The 17,084-nt window shown below is 51.3% G+C and overlaps 1 protein-coding gene across 4 annotated transcripts in view; it reads right to left on the reverse strand.

Moving 5' to 3' along the window:
• LOC144942929 (uncharacterized) overlaps positions 1 to 16,400 on the reverse strand; it is a 96,101-nt gene extending 79,701 nt beyond the window's left edge. For all 4 annotated transcript variants that reach the window (XM_078869962.1, XM_078869960.1, XM_078869959.1 and 1 more), the window contains exon 1: positions 16,301 to 16,400. The gene's annotated coding sequence lies outside the window, so the exon portion shown is untranslated. The remainder of the gene's footprint in view (positions 1 to 16,300) is intronic.
• Between the last annotated feature and the right edge of the window lie 684 nt (positions 16,401 to 17,084).

Consider the following 17,084-nt stretch of genomic DNA (forward strand, 5'->3'; position numbering starts at 1 on the left):
CGCACGACCAGAGCTGCTCGCAAACAAACCACCCCCGAGGGTGACCGGCGACTTCACGGCTCAGGTCCACTTCACGCGCCTCCTCCACCTGGCTTGCCTCCTCCTCCGATAGACGGCGGCGTAAACTTTTAAAACGAAAATGTCAAGGAAAGAAAAAAGAGGAAGGAGTCTCGCGGCGCGATCACGAACAACCTACTTTCACTTTGATGGTATCCGGCAGTGGAATGATATCAACGCTGCCTCGCATGCGATGGCACGCGAGAGATAATTTCTTTTAAAAACAATTTTGAAAAAAAAACACGGCTCTCGAATGTTTTTTTTTCTCGCGATGAGTTGTTCGGCACGGTGCACTACGTTCCGCTCCACGCGCCGAGAGAGAAAGAGAAAGCTTCTTCAGGAAATACTTCTTCGGCTCCTGAAGAAGCCTCCGAGGGGTGGAGCGGTTCGTCGGACATCGCAGAGCTGCAGAGCACCACCACGAAGAACCCCACAGATGTAAAATGTGTTTATTTTATTTTCTTACCATTTCACTGTGAAGCCGTCACCCATCAGCTTCAAAAAGATTGCAGTCAATGCAATGGGTTTAAAAGAAAAACGTGACCATCAGGCCACGGCAGCATTTGTTGAACCTTGTCAATTGTCGTCACTGTAAAACCGAGGCATTGTCTGTGACTGCACTGAACACATGGCACAGACTCAAGCTTTAGTTAAGAGGGGACTTAGCGGGCTGTACCAACTAAAGGGTTTGTACGTGTAATCCTTCCCCGGACATTTCAGAGCCAATTTAATTATTGAAAGCAATACACAACCGCGGTGCCTACATCTGAGCGTGTGACATCATGCTCAGAGACACAGCAGAAAATCCCAGTCAAGTGCTTCGCTTTTTATTTAATCAGTAACCTACTGAACGCGGTTGCAACGCGCACACCCCCCGCCCGCCACGGCGGAATGGAACGCGCCGCGGGAGGAACCAATCTACTTTGCCGAAGGGGCCAGACTGGTGGCACAAGCGGGGGTCAAGGGTCACGACCTCATTATCATCACAATGCCGCACGCCCGGCTATTTGTCACACGGCTCTGACCAAGTGGGGTAGCTGGCCAGCCGCTCTCCCCCCACCCGCCTTGCCCCAGGGATGGATCTTGTCCCGTGAGCACCGCTTCACGGCTAAACTCGGGAGGAGCGTCCTAAAAAAATAACTTTATATCATCGCACGAATGTCAAAATCGGGCGAGCGAACCTTGCCCTGCCTGTCGCACGACGTGACGGGAGACCCGCTTGTCCGTCCCGTCCGTATTAAAATGCTGGCCGTGGACCGTTACCACGGAAACAGGAATGTACGGAGCCTGAGAAAGGACAATCGAGAAAGTGCGAGCGAAATTTTTCAGGAATTAATTCCGCACCAGTTGAGGTGAACACTGCGAGCTTTATCCGTGGTGACATGACGTATGAATGTCAACTTCTAAATATAAATACGGTGGAGCGGTGGCGCAGCTGTTAGCGGACTGCGCCACGGACGTGACGGTCCGAGGTCGATACCCAGCCACGGTTAACATCGGTGGCGAGCGATATCCGAACCAGTTCTGCGGGCCCCCACCCCGCCATTCCCAGAGCGGCTTCAATGGCAGGAGGTCACGGGGACAGCGCCAGATGTTGTGGCTCTACTGACAATGGTAGCTGTGCATAAAAAAAATGGAGTGACAAAGACACCCCCCCCCCCCGTAAAGCCTTCCAACACACCGTGAGTGGATGTTACGGTTAGCGAGCACCTGTTATTAACGCTAGCATGGCACACGAGGCATCGGGTGACCAACACCACCGCACCAGGTACTAATTTAAGGCCGAGTTAAGCTAGTGGAGGCCCAGGACCAGTTCAAATATTCGCCACTGTTGTTGGTCGTGAGCGGGAATCGCACTCGGGTCATCGTCGGGTTCGAGACGCAGCGCCGACCACGCCACTGCCGTGTGTCTCTTTGTCTTCTGTCGGCGTGCGGGTAAACCATGCACAGCTACCCGAGGAGGACTTGGCCGCTTATTTATCTTGTTACTTACGCTGCTCGCGATTGGTTTTGGTTACAAAAAATGTTACATTTGACAGAACCACGACGATCCCCGCTTCACTGAACTCTCCCCCACGTCTTGGGCCTGGTCTCCCCGTGTCTGGCGGGGCTACGTTCCGGGCCGCAACACTGCCGCCTTGTTGTGTTCCTGTTATTTTATGTATATATATACAGTGTTAATGTTCTTTGGTTTTTAGTGACTCACCCCGGTGCACTGGAATTCTACTTCGGAGCCATTTTTCATCTGCGCAGCTCCCCGGAGCGTGGCAGAACACCGACGGCCCGAGACGCGTTTCCTCATCCCCAGCCCCGCAGAGCGACGGAACGAACGCCGGCAGGAAACGGCACCTTTTTTTTTAAATCTACCGCTCCACCGGCACCGTCAGCTCCCGGAGCCCGCCACTCATTCGTCACCATCGTCATCATCACCATCATCGCTCCTCATCGGGGCCCGTGAGCTATGAGCGAAACCGGGTGCATGCAGAGCGGCGAGTCGGAAGCTCCCGAGATTTACGTGAAATTATTGCGGCGGGAAGGAAAAAATATACAACGACGATGATATTCCTGAAGAAGCTCCCAGCACGTGGAGTGGAACGTCGGACAACGGGCCAAACGACGGTGATCAGAGAGCAGTGGTGTCCTTTCTTTATCCAGGAAAAGCCTCCGATTAGCACAGTTGGCTATGTACGGTGCGAAAGAAGTTCGACGTATGTACATACAGAGGAGAGTGTGCGTACAATTGGATAGTTGGACAATTGCAATAAAGAAAGTTTGGATTTGTTTGGGAGGAAAGTGGAGGACCCTGAATAACCCACCAGGCGTACGAGGAGGTGGCACAGGTGGAGTCAAGAATCCATCGCTGTACTGTCATCTATTGGCCACCTTGCAGCCAAAGCCAACATTTTTCTAAGTCAAAATTTTTTCACCGATGGGTCTGTGAGCATCCTGTGGGGGGATTTGTTGAGCAGGCGGAAAAAAAAAAGCTCAAAATATTTAAAACATTTCATCTTTTGAAATGTTTTCATGGCTTGTTATTTTTGTAACATATTTTGCTTTAAAGGGGATTTCGTGGGTTGGGTGTTTTTTTTACATCTTTGTACATTTTCGCAATTTTGTTCCAATTGTGCGATGGCCACCATTGCTATTAGATGGAGAACTGTACATTCACAACTCTCGCAGAGGGCAGGCGCATCACCCCGCGTGGGAGAACGGCCCACGGAAGGAGCTATCATAGAACTACTTCCGAGCTCCCTTCCTGCGACCCCTGCCACACAGAAATGCCTGTCACACGGCGGTCAAACAAAGCGATTCAACTCCCAGAGCTGAAATTCTGCTGAGGTCATCATCGCCTCACTACCCTTGCGAACCCAGTTTTATTAGAAGCGACTAAAACATCCTGGATTCGATACTGGGCTATCGGCAGTTCCGGCTCAGCGTCTCGGACCCCTGAGCCAGCCAACAGCCATCGAGTGCCCCACACTTTGCCACACCGCACGTCACCGACCGGTGGACTATCTGCGGGGTTCCCGAATTTACACTGTTGGGTGGACAGAGGCGGCGGTGGGGGGTAGATTTGAAGAAACTTTCCCGATCGTTTCAACCGCCGCGCCGGGAGATCGAATCGAACCGGCAACCTCTCCGTATCGCAGCTGCGGTGTGAGGTACGCAGCGCCCCCCATTACTTGAGACTCGGTGAGGCTCTGACGAGGAGAATGGTGGAACCATCAGCCGCATCAGAGCACGGGCAGGCCCATCGGCACATCTCCTCCATCTATGGACAATTACAGCCGAGCCGCAGAAGTCCGACTGTGGCCATGCAACCCAAACTGTGGACCGTATAGTAAAACACTGGACTCTGCGCTCCTTTAACGGAGGAGGAGGAGGAACGGCGACACAACACAAGCTCTCTCTCTCGCTCTGCTGAAGCCCTCTCATCATGGCCAGCAGCAGCAGCAGACCTCGACGTTTGCACCACATTGCTGCCACACACAAGAAGCGCAGCAGTGAGGCTTTCCTAGTTAAATAAAGGGCATTTAGTCTGAAATAAAGGGCATTAGTAAATATTGTGGCTTTGCGCTCCAACACACCGGTGTGTTGTACCAGTCACGAATTGGCACGTTCTGTTTACGTGACAAACTTTACTAATTGGCTGTGTCGGGTGGTGGCGGGTTAAACGACACATTTATATTTGAGCGATTTAACCCAAAAAAAACTGTATTATGGATGATATTGGTCACGAAAGCCTACGTGTTAAACTGGCATTAGTCTTATCATCATCATCATTATTGTTATGAAGCAGAGGTAGGGACGGGAGTCCCCCTCGATTACTAGCAGTGACTGCCGCCCGACGAAGAGAGGAGGCGGTGCACGCCCCGGCGCTAGCAGCCGCGTCGTTGCGTACACGCGGAAGAATGCACCCAACGAGCACAAACCCCCGGCGCTGATGTAACGAGCGCCATTCCAGAAACGTGGCAGTGGCGGCGGAGTAAGTCGGCAAGCTTCAAAACAATAAAAGTATAAAACCATTACAAAACGCAGGCAAGCCAAGCGTGCAGGATGAATGTTCATGTAGGAGTTGTTCATGCAGGAGCTGTTCTTGCAAGAGCTGTTCATGCAGGAGTGAATGTTCATGGAGGAGTGAATGTTCATGGAGGAGTGAATGTTAATGCACGAGTTGCATTCGTTTGGGTTCGTGGGGGGCAGCCTCGCCTCTGGACTTATTTATTTATATGACCATTTACCCATCAAGTATTTTCTTGCTTATGCACTTACAGTATTCCCAAGATTCTGAAGGCCTCAGTAGATAAAAAAAAAATAATGTGTGGGTGCCCAAAGATGTACTAATTTCGTTGAAAAAAAAGGTCAGAAATACAGACTCGACTATGTTTGTGCCAAATTTCATCTTTCTAACCCTTCTGAAACATCATTAGAAATACATCGGTCACTCGCTAGTGACCAACTTTATATATTAGAAGATTAAAAATAGCGATGAGATCAGCTGCGGGTGTAGGAACTGGATGAATTATTGGCGAGTCGTTAAGACCTTGAAATACGCTGACGGTTTCAAGTAGGCCTTGATCCAGAAGTGGATACATCATGACCGATGATAACGATGTTGACTAAAAGCTGTTTCAAATCCGAAGTTCAAGTTTCTTTCCTTAAAGCTGGCTAGAACTCTAAAATTAAACTATGTTTATTTTACCAGGTAAGGCCCACTGAGCTATATAGCTCTGTTTCAGAAGTGACCTAACCACAAATGATAGCTCAACCAAGTGGCTTATCACAAGGAAATGTATAGCGGACAAATGCTCGAAATGCATGTCTCTAAATGTGGAGGGAAAAACAGAGGACCGGGAGAAAAATCCACGCGACCACGGAGAGAACATGCAAACTCTAAATATATCATCAGGGTCGGGATGGAACCCACAACCTCCTGTATACCAGGCGAAGTAGTTAATATCCTGCCACCTTAGCGCCCAGCTTAAGACATATAGGACAAAACGTCTCATTTGAAAGTGAACTTGGTCAAAAGTGAACTTGGAAAATACTGCCTCCATGCGGGTGCCCCAGATGTGCTTTCCTCCAGCACACACAGATAAACGGTGCCGGTCTACACGTAGCAGACAGTTGATTCAAGAGCCGGAAAGGTATTCGGTGTGTTTACAAAACATGGGGATACTGGACTCAAATGGGGCTCAAACTCTGTGTAAATTTACAACACAGCCACCGACGGGGCGGCCAGGTGGCTCGGAGGTCAGGGCGCTGAGCAGGGGACCGCTGAGCACCTGGGTTGGAATGTAGGCAAGCAAGCGCCTGCAATTAAACCGGGTTCTCAAGCGAAATAAATTCACGCAATGCCATCACGTTAAATTTGGTCGCCCATTCAATTCGACTACATTCCAGCTCCGAAAATTAAATTACCGGTTTGGCCGTTATTCGACGAACATGATCCTCTCGTATGCAAAGCGGGTGAAATGGAAGGTTCTCTCCCTCAACTCTGCGGCCCAGAGGTCACTCGAAGGGATCTCGGAGGTTGCTCGATGAGGTCTACTTCTGTGGGACGTTCTCTGAACACAAGGGTCTACGCTGCACAGCTCTGCGAGATTTTTTTGTGGAATGGATTCTTGGTCTCGTGACGCAGCGCCGATAGCACAATCGGGATTACATTGGTGGGGGGTGGTGGGTAGGGGGGGGGACGATGACGATGATGACGACGACAAGCGAGACCAACACAGCCCGACAAACAGGAACCCGCAGCGGCGTCAGCGATGGATTCAGGCCAAGTCAGCGAGCCGACCGTAAAACAAAGCGGAGGACACGATACGTGCGACGACGTTTATAAAGTGACGATGATCACATTCACCCCCTCTAGTTAAGACCAAAACGGGAGGGATTCTCCACGACTCTGGCTGTCGCCTGATGAGGCTGGTTGTAATTACCGGCGAAATGTCACAGTATTCGAATTGTAAATGTTGTGGGTTTACTCTCCAACACGTTTTGTTTACGTGACAAACCTTATTCATTGGCTGTGTCGGGTGGTGGCGGGTTAAATGACACATTTATATATTTACGCGATCTAACCCAAAATAACCTATATTATGGATGATAATGGTCGCGAAAGACCAACTACCGCCACTCGTTTAAAAAAAGTGCTCGCCGCAGCATTTGTTTTCGGCCGCGCGGACTGCGTCCGCCCCTCGAACAACGCGACACACACGGAGCGTGTTCACGGCGGACGCGGCCCCGTATATTAATCGTGTAACCTTGGAGAGAGAGATAAGTCTGCCAATGTGGCCGCTGCGGTGGTGACGTTTTACGTTCATTGGCGGAGCGCCCCAAGAGCGTGGAATACGGCTGCCCTAAAAGCTACCCTCTGCGGGAGCGGAGTAGGCGTTTCCTGCCACTATATATTTAAGACAAGGTGCTTTTGTGTCCTGTTGCCTTCATATCCTAGAGTTGTTTTATTGTTGAATGCCAGGGAGGGTACCGAGAAGCAAGGTTTTTGGGTCAACTGCGGGAAACATCTTTGTGATGACGATATTTATTTAAAGAGTGTAATCTACTTGTGTTCTATGTGTGTGTGTGAGACCGGGTGTCTGTGTTTGTTTGCCACCAACAGTCTTGTTACACACAATACAGGGGCAGGCGAGGAGAGAGAGGGGGTGGCGTGGGGGATTTTTGCATTTGTTTAAAGTGTGCCAAACATTCATGCAGTCATCCAGCAGTAGATTGACGAAGGGCTGCAACTTAAAGAATGTAACAGTAATCTAAAGTCAAGTCAAAGTGATGTCTGGCTTAAATGAGCATTGAGCAAGTGCTCAGTTTCCTGCCTACAGCTCTGAGCCAGTGGTGGAAATTCCTCATTCCTACGTTGAGGGTGGTGAGTGTATCGATGGGCCTACCAGTGTCGACTTCCCCACAAAGAGGTACTCATCGTTTCGATACCAGAGGGGGACGATGGGCCGAGTCAATGGCCCTCCAAACGGGATTTAAACTCGGAACCTCCTAATTGCGAGCGGCTCGCTCCACCGCCGAGTAAGTAGATACTCGGTTTGGCATTCCCTCCCGTCGTCCCTTCTCCGAAGCTCTCGCAATAAGTTGTGGGCCTTTGGGCATTTGCGCTCAGCGAGTGCGTTTAGAAATTAAAAAAATCTTAGATTTTTGCATAAAACCGCTGGCCGAGTGCGGCGCGTGGCCAGGAACGCTGCAACACCAGAAAAGTCCGAGCGAAAAACACAGCCGGTGTGGCCGTACACGTTATCACGCGGACACGCCATGCCAGACATAGGTACAGCTCGTGCCGTTTTCGTTTGAGCCGAAGACCGTTTCGGTGACGTTTGAGCGACGGCAGCGACGGCAGCGACGATACCAACGACACCGTCGGTACGGCACTCGTGACCGCTCTCCGGTGAAACCGCCGTTTAAACTAAAACCAAACTATTAACTATTTTTATTTTACCAAGTAAGGCCCTACTGAGCTGTACAGCTCTTTTTCAGAAGCGACTTGGCCACAACTGAAAGCTCAACGAAATGGCTTATGATGTGGAAATGTATAGCACCAACAAATACTCTCAATGCATGCTTCTAAAACCCAGAGGACCTGGAGAAAAATCCACGCGATGCCGGTGAAAGAGACATGCCAACTTCCAAATATACAGGCGTCAGGATCGGGATCGAAACCACGACCTCCTGTAAACCAGGCGAGCGAGTCAACATCTGGCCACCGTGGCGCCACCAATGGAAACTGCTGCTCGGGGTCAAACCACAGGTGCTCGGCTATTCAGCAACCCGACCCACGGGCAGGGAAAGCTGCAGACCACGGGGCCGCTCAGCACCTGCGCGCTTCCATTCACATGCAGGTTCAAGCGGTCACGGGAGGGTCGACTGCTTACCGGCAAATATCCGGTCCCGTGTCTGGCACTGCGAGAGCAGGTTTGGGAGCGGAAAGCGGTCACACGCATCGCGTCAGTGAGGTAGAGGGGAGCCATAATGAGTTCTCGCGTTACTGCCGGATAGCGTTCATGTGTGTCTTGTAACTGCTTGTGCCCCGCAGCTGACAGGGCCTGGGTTCCATCCCCGGCTTTTTATGTGCCTTATATTTTTCCAGGAAGAGTTTGTCTGTTCTCCCTCTGTTCTGCATAGGTTTCCCCCAGGTTCTGCAGTTTCTTCCCATAGCTTACAAAACACACAATGGCATTGGGGTTGACTAAACGACCCAATGTGCCAGAAAGAGTATTCAGACTCGGTACAGCTTTCCTGGGTAAATAATGATGAATTATAAATGTGTGGCCAGCCAAAGGTCTTTGAAAGTCACGTTCAGACCTCGGTAAGTCCCTTTAGCCATCACTTTCAGTGGGCCCTGCTCATGTAGCCAACAGCCTCATTCAATAAATCAGACTGTACAAAAAAAACAGAACGTACGAGACAGACAATACCAAAGAGACGCTACAAACGATACACAGTAACAATCGATACTCAAATTGAAACATGACCCATAAACCGGGACAATTGCATTGCCAAGGGTGAAATATCAAGCACATAAATTCAGTAATGCCCAACACTCCACTTGTTCACTGTGAAACATCCAACGCGGTGAGCCAATTGAAGGTAGAGAATAACAGTGACACGTCAAGAGGACGACCAATGTGGAGATGGAGTAATGAGATATGGTCACGTGCAAGAGTGAGATGATCAGATGGTACCAGCACTGGGCAGTGAGAGATGGTGGCGGTGTGGTGAGGCCTTCATCCAGCAGTCGATAGACAATAGTCGACGATTATGATGAGGATTCAAAATAATAATAACCATTACCCAGAATAAAAGTCTCTAAAAACTCTTTTTCAAGAGGGTCCTGCGTTGGGGACGTTTGGCCGAATCCAAAAGCAGAGCGTTCGGCAGGTGTTGAGAGAACACAGGATAAGAACGTCATTCCGACTGTTAACAACAACAAAAGTTCGTGGGCCCGGACCCAGGATGAGTCATCGCTCGAAAGGGGACGATGACCGGCGGGTGAAAAATAGTCCGGAAGAACGCGCCTGAGACAGACATCCGCCGTGCAGATGCGTCGACGAGGTCAGCTCGTGCGCCGGTGGATTGTAACGCCGCAGCACCGCGAGGGATCGAGACCGCTCGGTTGAGGCCCTTCATCATACTTTGTCCTTCTTCGTCCGGCAGTGGATCGATCGTCGCTGCTGACGACGGCAGCGGCGACGGCGGGTTTGGCGCCGGTAAAACGAATTTCTGTTCGCCGCGGCCACCGGACGCGCGCCGATGGAAAGGATGCGGCGTCGGTTTTTCGCCGGGATAAATAAACCGCGGGCGGGTCACCTTCACGAGTTCCGCTCCCCCCAACTCCAAGCCGCCCCCCACCAACAACAACAAAAACGCACGCAGGCACTTGCTGGCACAAGCCTCGCCCCGCATCCTGGATTCTAAGCGAGCTTGCCAGAGGTCTGACGACGCTCGCACATTCTTACCGGGAGGAGAATAATCGTGGTGCTTAGATTTTCAGAGCTAGATGGATTGCTCCATCTGGCAGTGTGGGTGCCCATATAGAATCCCAAACAATGGGCATTACCACGGCGCACGGCGCAGATGGGGGCGCCATGGTGGCGAGATGTTAACTACCTCACCTGGTATACAGGAGGTCGTGGGTTCGATCCCGATCCTGACGCTGTAAATTTGGGATTTGCATGTTCTCCCCGTGGTTGCGTGGATTTTTCTCCGGGTCCTCCGGTTTTTCCCTCCGCATGCATTCAGAGTATTTCGCTGCTATAAATTTCCACTTGATGATAAGCCACTTAGTTGAGCTATCATTTACAGCCAGGTCGCTTCTGAAAAAGAGCTACGTAGCTCGGTGTGCCTTAACCTGGCAAAATAAGAACACATTTAGTTTAGATAAACGGTGGGGGTTGATTCAAGAAGCTCGCAAACCATTGTCTTCAAGGGCAGCTGCCCCACCAGGAGATCCAAGGGCCAAACCATCTCGGCATGCCAAGTTGTCGCATCCGTCTTTTTGCTTTCCTAGCCAAAAAAAAGAGACACTGGGCACTGTAACAGGGCGACGTCGATTCTCGTTACCTAATCACGTCGCCACTCGGCGCTGCGTCAACACCGCTTGTTTGACCCCATTACACAATTACGCAGATGGGTAGGATTAATTTCTAATCACGGAGTGTTGGGAACCAACTGTGATGGGAGTCAGGGCTCGTGCGTGTCGTTTTGTGAGTATCTTACGCTGCAGGGTGCAACAGCGTCCACATCATCCGCAGGGACTCTCTCTGCTGGATGTCATCGTCATCGTCACCAGCAGCCTTGGTCAATCCACTGCTGGATGAAGGCCTCCCTAAGTGGCCGCAACCTCTCGCGATCCTGCGACACCCCGCAGCGACACTCCACTCCTCGCTGCACGTCCTCTGCTGACGAGTTTCATTCTCTGGCTGCCACTCCGTTATCGTTATTCTTGTTATTGACCATCGGCCATTGTCTGTGACGTGTCCTGCCCAAACCTCACTTTTCTGACCGATGTCAATAAACGGCCGCGTGTTCCGCCTTTCTCTCTTCTCGATATAATTCCAGGCGTGGGTCCATCTCTCCACACTTCTCCGCGGAACTTATCAGCGACTGTAATTTCTTCGCCGTCGTCATCATCCGTCATCGTTAACTTTAATTAACGGGGGCTGCTCTCTCCCGGCATCGGCAACGGCAGCTGTACAATGGGCGACGCAACGCGCAATTTTCCCACAAGCGTCTCGACGTCGATTTTAAATTATTAAGCGGAGCTGAGCGCAGGGTGGTGTGTACGCGTGTCTGCGCCTGCCTGTGGCACGACAACGGGCGGAGCGCAGGGTGGATAAAACGCAGCGAGTTGGCACAGTTGGGAGCACAAGTGGTGCAACTGCCAGTCAAGTCAGTCGGTCAAGCCCATAACACCTGGGTCTGTCCCGTGGGACCTCCTGTGAGCGAGCCTTCGACACTTCACGCGGCCTCAAGGTGCACCGAGCCTGGCACAAGCGCCGTCCGTGGTGAATGGAGGTTGTTGTGCGTGCGGCTTTCATAGGTGCTCGTCAAGAGCACCTTCCGCCAACAGCCTGCTAGAGGCTATACGGGGGATCTTTGTCTTTGTGTGCGAGAACTCGCGATATAAGGCAATCGCATCCCGCTGTATAGCATCTGCATTGCTATGCCCATTACTGGACGGACCTGACGTGCGGAATCAAAATCAAAACGAATAAACAGATGTCCTTCAGTGCTCGTTCTGGAAGGCCTTACGACAGTGCCAAAGGCTGTGTTAAGATAGAACCACAGATGACAGATAGACGATAACGATATTCGGGTTTGCATGGAATTTGTTTCCCTCCCCCCTCGTCTCTCAAGCCGAGCCAGTCCGTGGTCCCTTGCCCGTGGCTGCTGTCACTGACGGCGAGAGGATGGGAGAGGTAAATGACGTTCATTTATGGTCAGGTAAAAGCCCTTTGAGCCCAGGAGTCTGTTATAAAAAAGGGGGCCTGGACGTACGTAAGGCAAACACAGACTTACATGGAGACATGTAGACTCACAAAGAGACGCAACTATGCACTTTGCAAAGATCCACGGACACAAGCATCTATTGAGAATCGCATGCTTACAAATGCATTACAAACGGCCCCGTAGATTTACATAGAGGCCTGTAATTAAGTAAACTGTATACTTCATTCACATATCTGTCCCTCCACATAACATTTTTTTTTTAAGTTTTGTACACACCCATCAGCCACACGGCCTTCGGGGTTTGTATAATTTAAGCAGCATTGGTTCAACGCAAGCAAACGCCAGACAAGTTTTGACATTCTACGTCTCATCGACAGCCATCATCAGTAGAGAGTGACTTGCACAGAGACCCATAGAGACCCATCGGGACCCAAAGAATGACATAGACCGACACACGAACACCCGTAAACATCATCACGTGTACCCAGAGACCCATATGATCTGTTAAGAGCTGACTGAGGCCATGAGTCTGTCTGGCTACGGGAGACCTGGGTTTAATTAATTACAGCAGAATCATCAACCATTTCCACAGTGTACACAAACGGACGCATAAAAGCAAATCCTAACAGTTTGAACAAAACAATTAGGTTCAAACATTAAAACTAGATTAAACAGAAGGGGGTTATGCAATGGTAAATTTACGGCAGGGCTACGGACTGCCAAAAACGTCACCTACAATACAAATGAGGACCATCTCGGAGGGATTTTCCGAGTAAATTATTTGACAGAGAAGTAAATACGGGCACGCATGGTGACATCGGAACGCAGTCCAAACCAGCGACGGGCTTGCAAGTAAACAGGCACGCGTGTTTAACACGCTAGCCAGGCTGGCACCGGTAGTATTACCGATAATTATCATCGGATTCAGAATGTGTTTTTTGGTCAGGTCGTCCCCGAAGGACGCAGCACAGTAAATAAGTTAAATTTTCACGTGAACAACGGCTGGAAATTTATTAGGGCGCCGCTAATGCGCACCGATGCGTTTGGAGGGCGATCCGCGCGCGTTCATCACCTCGAGGTACGGGGGCCTTTTTCGAATCTTTACGCTGACGATTAGAGAAAGGGGGGGGTCGGAATCAGGGGTACAATCAACCGCGATGCTGGAAAAATTAAAAACGGCGCAGAAACGTCAATCGAAATATTAAATTCGATTATATTTCCTGGAACGAATGCTGGCTCTCGGACAATTGGCCAAGCAGGAAACAATGCTGGGGGAAGGATTGCCCGGCACTATCGACAGCCAACGCAGCAGCGATCCTGTGATGATTGCATCGCTCCATCTCCTCGACAAACGTCCTCGCGAGCGTGTTTTGTAGCCAGAAAAAAGGAAAAAACCTATTCTCATATTTTGGTACTGGAAAAGGAGGTCCCATGATGTAGTTGCTCCCCCGAGCTCTCATTACTCTGATAGTGGCATTGTCTTTGTGCTGTACGCCTTTTGGCGTCCTCTGGTCTAACACCGTTTGAGACTCGGCTTAAAAGAAAGCTTTCTCAGGTGTGGACCAATCAGTTTCAAAGACAATGCATATATTATCAGAGTATGTTTTTTGTTTGCATTCTGACCACAAGTATTGTGGTTAATGCAGACATGATTCCTTGTAATAAAGGTTTCAGTTTGGTGCCAGAAAAAAGGGGAAAACCTATTCTCATATTTTGGTCCTGGCAAAGGAGGTCCCATGATGTGGTAGTATTTGTTTAATGTTGTTGTCTTTTGCCCCTCCCCCATGGTCTTCGCACCTGATAAGCTCACTGTGATGGCATCACGTTCACTCAATTGAAGAACCAAAGCAGAAGACTTCTTCACAATTCTGGCAAATCGCCTGATGAAGCTGGTTGTTGTTGTTGTAATCACCAGCGAAACGTCACGATACTCAAATTGAAAATGTTGCGAATTTACTCTCGAAAACATCAGTGTGCTCAAGCAGTAAGGAACTGGCACATTTTATTTACGTGACAAACCTTACTAATTAACTGTGTCGGGTGGTGGCAGATTTAACAAATAATTTACATGTACGTGATTTAACCCCCAAAAAATCCTTTATCATGCATAAATGGGGCTCTCCCTTGAATCTTGAGTTTCTCACCTGTCTTAAACAAATTCGACTTGAAACAAGAAACTTTATCGTGAGTCTCAACCACCAGGATTGCCGCCGTCCCCTCCTAGCGGGGAACAGATAAGTGGTCGCATTGCCCTGCGGCATTCCCGGGAGAGTAATTCCACACTTTTATGCAAGTCTGGACAATGCGTTCATGCACCATGAATCATTGCCAGCGCGGGGTGCAAGGGCGTAACGATGCATTAAGTGATCGAATCACGTCCACTGCGGAGGGAGGACTTCATCCAGCAGAAGATACACATTGGCTGATCACGATGAGAATAAAGTCATTTCCGTACGTACAGTAAAACCAAACATATGGGAATGTGCATGCATACATACATAAAAGAGACAAATATCCCCCATGTAGCTTTCACAGGCTATTGGAGCAAGTTTGTTCGCGAGCACCTATGACGGCTGGCACGGCACACGAGGGTGTGTGGGTGACCAACGCTTCGCCCGACCGCCTTTGTCTCCCCAGTGCTGAGGTTTACAGACCGCACCAGATGATCATTTAAGGCCGAGTTGACCTTGGGGAGGACAGACACCGGTTCAAATATACGCCACCAATGTTGGCCCTGAGCGGCAATTGAACTCGGGTGGCAATATTCATAACCACTACACTACCGCTCTTCGCATACATAACATCATCACAAATCAAAATCATAATTTAACAAAAACCTTCACCAATCAACATCGTCTGTTTAACCCTTTTTAGTCCACAGGATAATAATACTCTTTCTCATCTGGTTTACACCCCCATCATCATCAACAACATCCAATAATTATCACTGCCACTGCGTGAAAGCCTTCCACCTTCACCATCCCATCTGGACCATAACGTGAGCGTCGCCACGGCAACGCAAGTGATGGGGGGGGGGGGTGACGTCACCCTCATCATCTCATCCCACGCACGCGCCCGCATCATCATCCCACGCATCCCCCCCCCCCCCACCAGCATTCTCGAACCACTCTCGCCGTTTGTTGCTGCCCGCTCGGCGCCTTTGGGTCCGTGCTCAGAATGAAATATTGAGACGGCGCTTACCAGACCGACCCCAGTCTCGATCATCAAGTGCCAAATGCGGTGAACGTCAAGCTCGGAAAAGCCTCCTCCGAGAGGTATCAGGACGCGTTATTCAGGAGGGTCCTGCTACTTTTAGACGTTTGGCGCATGTATTGTTTTAAACGTGATGAGAAATGTGCGGGAAAACGGGAAATCCCGGAGAAAACCCCCACCACGCATGCATACGTGCGGCTAAGAATCAAAATCTCCGCACAGACAGATTCAATAAGCCATTAACGGAGTGCCTTCTCTAAACAAATCTCGAATAATATAGTGTACAGTATTACTACATGTATGTGTGGAGCGGTGTCGGGGTGGGTGGCATGAACCAGGCGACCCGAGATCGATTCCCGGCCACGGCAACATCAGTGGCGATGTGGTGATATCTGAACGGGTTCAGTCGTTGACCCTTCACCAACGCCGTGACCCGCGTGGTGTGAAACGTCGACAAAAACCAGCAGCCTCCCACGATCGACACGGCGAGGAAGAGACCTCAAAACCCCATCCCAGAGATTGACAAGACATCAGCGTCCATCTAAGTGTTGCCACGTAGAGTAGAGAATGGTTGATTGGTCCCTTGTGCCAACATCTCAGAAGCTAAGCAGGTGCCGAGGCCGGACAAGTGGCTGGACGGTGCCTGGAACGCCTGACCCACTGCGGTGGGCAGCTAGAGGGCAGCGCAAAGCACACAAATCCATTGTTGTACTGAACTTCTATGGCACATGCTCTCGCCTCCATGCTCACAGCACTGGTGAAGTATGGTCAAATAACACCGCGCAGGTACAACGCCCCCCCCCCCCTCCACCTCCCCAAGCTTTCCCGGGCCCCCCAAACTCGACCGGCAACGGCGTTGAGAGTGTGAAGGAGACAGACAGAGAACGGCGCGCACGCTGACGTATGAATGACTGCGCTACAGGGCTAAAAGTCCTGCTCCGTGGATCACGACGACAGCCGAATGCCCTCCCCTCCCACCCCCACCGCACCACACGCGCACACAACCCCGAGGCCACCATCACTTCAGGAAAAACAAGTGACCTGGCCAGGCCTCGCTCACCTCGTTCATCAGGGAGACGATGACGGCTGCTGCTGCTGCGGTGGTGGTGTTGGTGGTGGTGATGGTTCACGTCTGTGCGTGGCTACGGAAGAGACGTGCGGGGGAGGGGCTTTTGGCGGAGGCGTGAGGATGGGGGGAGGGGGAGAGGTGGGGCGGGGGGCGGGGGTGGGTAGGGGTGAGAGGGGGTAGGAGGAGGGGGAAGGAGATGGGGGAGGGGAGAGGAAAGGGGGCGGGGGGAGAGGAAAGGGGGCGGGAGGAAAGTGGAGAAGAGGGGGAAAGGGGGCGGGGGGAGAAGAAAGTGGGCGGGGGGAGAGGGGAGAAGAGGGGAAAAGGAGGCGGGGGGAGAGGAAAGGAGGCGGGGGGAGAGGAGAGGGGGTGGGGGGAGAGGGGGAAAGGGGGCGGGGGGAGAGGAAAGGGGGCGGGGGGAGAGGAAAAGGGGGCGGGGGGAGAGGAAAGGGGGCGGGGGGAGAGGAAAAGGGGGCGGGGGGAGAGGAAAAGGGGGCGGGGGGAGATGAAAGGGGGCGGGGGGAGAATAAAGGGGGCGGGGGGAGAGGAAAGGGGCGGGGGGAGAGGAAAGGGGGCGGGGGGAGAGTGGAGGAGAGTGTTCGGGGGGAGGGGCGAGGAAAGGGGGCGGGGGGAGGAGTGGGGGAGGGGCGGGGCAGTGGGCTGGGCTCAGGGAAGAGTCAGAGTCCACATTGAGGATGCAACCTTCTATTCAGCGTGTTGATGATTCAGAATCACGGACGAAATCCCCCCCCCCCCCGCAAAAATCTACTATTTTGGC

Source organism: Lampetra fluviatilis, chromosome 29 (genome assembly GCF_964198595.1).
Source record: "Lampetra fluviatilis chromosome 29, kcLamFluv1.1, whole genome shotgun sequence".
In the NCBI taxonomy this organism is placed as follows: Eukaryota; Metazoa; Chordata; class Hyperoartia; order Petromyzontiformes; family Petromyzontidae; genus Lampetra; species Lampetra fluviatilis.